Source organism: Schistocerca serialis, unplaced genomic scaffold, assembly GCF_023864345.2.
Source record: "Schistocerca serialis cubense isolate TAMUIC-IGC-003099 unplaced genomic scaffold, iqSchSeri2.2 HiC_scaffold_1051, whole genome shotgun sequence".
Lineage (NCBI taxonomy): Eukaryota > Metazoa > Arthropoda > Insecta > Orthoptera > Acrididae > Schistocerca > Schistocerca serialis.
Window position 1 is genome coordinate 117,501 of NW_026047241.1, and position 5,000 is coordinate 122,500.

The 5,000-nt window shown below is 51.1% G+C and overlaps 1 non-coding gene across 1 annotated transcript in view; it reads left to right on the forward strand.

Annotated features, from left to right (window-relative positions):
* The first annotated feature begins 4,801 nt into the window (after window positions 1-4,801).
* Window positions 4,802-5,000, forward strand: part of LOC126430573 (small subunit ribosomal RNA) — a 1,909-nt gene continuing 1,710 nt past the window's right edge. Inside the window, exon 1 of the ribosomal RNA XR_007577224.1 lies at window positions 4,802-5,000. This exon is cut by the window's right edge and continues 1,710 nt beyond it. This is a non-coding gene — a ribosomal RNA (small subunit ribosomal RNA).

Here is a 5,000-nt window from a genome sequence, read left to right on the forward strand (position 1 = left end):
TCACACTACCGGTATTGACTAATAGACTGATTGCTGATAATCATTAGCCATACACTGGGGGAAACGGCCGACAGGGGCGGCAACATAGTGGAGCCGCAGTGTCACTAATGTACAGAGATAGAACAGTTTCGACTGGAACTAGAGTAACCGTATACACGGCACTGATTAGTAATAGATGCAGAGCCATCAGAATACAGATAATATATACAACCGTCCCTATACATGCTGAAAGACTCTGCACACAATGAGAACCACACGTCAGCCAGACACTCTTATCACACACTACTCTCTTATCACACACAATATCTAACCACCAGCATGGAAGAACATCCAGTGCATCCTCTCCGCCACATGACACAATCCACACTATCATTACCAGACCGGGAGGTCCACCCAGAAAACACAATATCCCACCCTTCCGACATCCGCACATTGCTCAGCTAAGCCACGAACACCCACACATGTCCTACACAGTGGTGCACCCAACATCACAATACTGCCTCCTGTCACAGCACACAAACAATGGCAGGAATGAAAGACACAGATCTGCCACAACCATGGAATCGGAGCGCCGCCTGTCATGAGCCAAAAGTGCATCCTGACGTGACAAATCGGATAATACCGCAGGCATCCAATTACGATAATCACTATCAACGAACCTGCCGCCCCCCCCCCCAATACACCTTTCCCTACAACAATGTGTATCTGAACCTACGCTATATCGTACCTTAACCTAACCTATATCGTACCTTAACCTAACCTATATCGTACCTTAACCTAACCTATATCGTACCTTAACCTAACCTATATCGTACCTTAACCTAACCTATATCGTACCTTAACCTAACCTATATCGTACCTTAACCTAACCTATATCGTACCTTAACCTAACCTATATCGTACCTTAACCTAACCTATATCGTGCCTTAACCTAACCTATATCGTGCCTTAACCTAACCTATATCGTGCCTTAACCTAACCTATATCGTGCCTTAACCTAACCTATATCGTGCCTTAACCTAACCTATATCGTGCCTTAACCTAACCTATATCGTGCCTTAACCTAACCTAATTTGTGCCTTAACCTAACCTAATTTGTGCCTTAACCTAACCTAATTTGTGCCTTAACCTAACCTAATTTGTGCCTTAACCTAACCTAATTTGTGCCTTAACCTAACCTAATTTGTGCCTTAACCTAACCTAATTTGTGCCTTAACCTAACCTAATTTGTGCCGTAACCTAACCTAATTTGTGCCGTAACGTAACCCATGTTGTGCCGTAACGTAACCCATGTTGTGCCGTAACGTAACCCATGTTGTGCCGTAACGTAACCCATGTTGTGCCGTAACGTAACCCATGTTGTGCCGTAACGTAACCCATGTTGTGCCGTAACGTAACCCATGTTGTGCCGTAACCTAACCCATGTTGTGCCTTAACCTAACCCATGTTGTGCCTTAACCTAACCCATGTTGTGCCTTAACCTAACCCATGTTGTGCCTTAACCTAACCCATGTTGTGCCTTAACCTAACCCATGTTGTGCCTTAACCTAACCCACGTTGTGCCTTAACCTAACCTACGTTGTGCCTTAACCTAACCCATGTTGTGCCTTAACCTAACCCATGTTGTGCCTTAACCTAACCCATGTTGTGCCTTAACCTAACCCATGTTGTGCCTTAACCTAACCCATGTTGTGCCTTAACCTAACCCATGTTGTGCCTTAACCTAACCCATGGTGTGCCTTAACCTAACCCATGTTGTGCCTTAACCTAACCCATGTTGTGCCTTAACCTAACCCACGTTGTGCCTTAACCTAACCCACGTTGTGCCTTAACCTAACCCACGTTGTGCCTTAACCTAACCCACGTTGTGCCTTAACCTAACCTACGTTGTGCCTTAACCTAACCCATGTTGTGCCTTAACCTAACCCATGTTGTGCCTTAACCTAACCCATGTTGTGCCTTAACCTAACCCATGTTGTGCCTTAACCTAACCCATGTTGTGCCTTAACCTAACCCATGGTGTGCCTTAACCTAACCCATGGTGTGCCTTAACCTAACCCATGGTGTGCCTTAACCTAACCCATGTTGTGCCTTAACCTAACCCATGTTGTGCCTTAACCTAACCCATGTTGTGCCTTAACCTAACCCATGTTGTGCCTTAACCTAACCCATGTTGTGCCTTAACCTAACCCATGTTGTGCCTTAACCTAACCCATGTTGTGCCTTAACCTAACCCATGTTGTGCCTTAACCTAACCCATGTTGTGCCTTAACCTAACCCATGTTGTGCCTTAACCTAACCCATGTTGTGCCTTAACCTAACCCATGTTGTGCCTTAACCTAACCCATGTTGTGCCTTAACCTAACCCATGTTGTGCCTTAACCTAACCCATGTTGTGCCTTAACCTAACCCATGTTGTGCCTTAACCTAACCCATGTTGTGCCTTAACCTAACCCATGTTGTGCCTTAACCTAACCCATGTTGTGCCTTAACCTAACCCATGTTGTGCCTTAACCTAACCCATGTTGTGCCTTAACCTAACCCATGTTGTGCCTTAACCTAACCCATGTTGTGCCTTAACCTAACCCATGTTGTGCCTTAACCTAACCCATGTTGTGCCTTAACCTAACCCATGTTGTGCCTTAACCTAACCCATGTTGTGCCTTAACCTAACCCATGTTGTGCCTTAACCTAACCCATGTTGTGCCTTAACCTAACCCATGTTGTGCCTTAACCTAACCCATGTTGTGCCTTAACCTAACCCATGTTGTGCCTTAACCTAACCCATGTTGTGCCTTAACCTAACCCATGTTGTGCCTTAACCTAACCCATGTTGTGCCTTAACCTAACCCATGTTGTGCCTTAACGTAACCCATGTTGTGCCTTAACGTAACCCATGTTGTGCCTTAACCTAACCTATAATGTGCCTTAACCTAACCTAAAGTGCGCCGTAACCTAAACTATATTGCGCCTTAACCTGACGCACGTTGTCGCTGAACCTGCTCTGTAATTGTTATGCAACCCGTTAAAGTAGTGTAGTGTTGCCTAACCGCAACCCTCGCAATATAGTTCGCTACTCGCACTGCCCGGTCCCCTGTGTATCGCGTCATGTTAAACACCTTGCAGGTGTTGCTGACTTTCCACATGCTCCTGCTATACACTGTAGTGTGGATAGCAGCAGGACGTACATGCCCCCCCCCCTTCCCCCCTGCCTTCGCAAGCTGGTCGGTGAGAAGTTTGCATGTTCAATGCCCTTCGCATGCCGACGTACTCAGCCTACGTTGTGGTACGGCCTGTCACCTGTCCGCCGATGTACGCAAAACCCACAAACTGTACTGCACATTGCTCCGTATGTACTGAATGATACATCGTGGCCCATGTGACCGTATGACGACAGCGCCTAGCAACGGCGGACCATACAGTCCAAATATTGTGCACGCAGCTACGTGTCGTCTCCCTATAAGAGCTGGATTGCAGTGTGGTACGCCATACAGACGTGTGGGAGGAACGGACGCCCTGGATGGCGATCAGCATGAGCAGTCTGTTGATGTAGTGGAGCGTGTATTCGGACGTAGTCGTCTCTTCTCACACACCGTGATAGCATGTTGCACCGCGTTCCACATCTGCGACATGCTGCAGAGGCGGGCTGACAGTCGTTCGCGCAATGGACACCGCATACGTACGGGGTCTACCTTCCACGTGTTCTCTAGGCGTGCACATGTTGTTGCGTCTATGTGGGCAGACGTAGTGTGTTGTGACACCTGACACAGGCATGCAATACTCGTTGCAAATGGCGATGGACGTGTACGTTTGCTGGTGACGTTACGCAAATGAACAACCGGTAACCCGTTGTGGTGCGGTTGTTCTCGCTAGAGGTGAATCAGTGTTGGCGACGATCGGTCGAGCTATTAACCGGTTGTTTCAGGGATACCCACCATGCCCACGAACGTGAAAGGGGACCCACCATGCCCACGAACGTGAAAGGGGATCTGGGTGTGAGGCGATACGCGGCGGTGGCTGGGTGGGACCGTCCCCGGCCGGTGAGGGGGGGCCGCCCGGCGTGCTGGCAGCGCGGTGCGTGGGCGCACGCGCTACAGCCGGCTGGTGGGGGCGGCCGGTGGCAGGCGCGCCGGCCGACGGACGCGGCAGGCGGCGCAGCTGCGCGCCGGCGCCCCCTGCTCGCGGCGCCTTGCGGCCAAAGTAGGTCCTCGCGGGCCCGGTGCGAAGCGCGGTGGCCATCTGCAGTGTGCTGGTCCGATTGAGGACTTTGTGCGCTGAGGATGCGCCGCCGCCCGGCGCTCGGCGCCGCGACGCCGTCTGCTGCTCGGTCGCCCCAGCGGTTCTCGCAGGTGGTTTGTATCGCAGCTGTGCGGACGTGTTGGCGCGTGCGCTGTGCTGGGAGAGTTCGCTTCGGCACCCAAGTAGGGCTTTTGTCCTTCTGTGGCGCTGGCGTTGGAGCTGCCGGTCACCGTAGGTGGCGCGTGTTGTCTCCCGCCGGCAATGCCACGACAGCACGCTCCCGGGCCTCTGTCGGCAGCGGCAAGCTCAGTTGGGAGCACGGGTGGTCGCACCTAAAGCGTCTACTCGCCTAACTCCGGGCGATTGCGCCTCTCTCGAACCCGACCAAGTACTTAGGACGGCGCTGCGCGCCGCCGGGACCTGAGAGGGTTTCGAGGTGTGTTGTGCAGGGGAGCTCAGCCTCCTCCTGTTTGCAGAATAATTGAGCGGACGCTTGCGTGTTCGCGCGGGCCCCCGGGACACACTCCCGGGCGGCCGGCTGCTCAGCTCTAGTTGACGCAGCTCCCTGGTTGATCCTGCCAGTAGTCATATGCTTGTCTCAAAGATTAAGCCATGCATGTCTCAGTACAAGCCGCATTAAGGTGAAACCGCGAATGGCTCATTAAATCAGTTATGGTTCCTTAGATCGTACCCACGTTACTTGGATAACTGTGGTAATTCTAGAGCTAATACATGCAAACAGAGTCCCGACCAGAGATGGA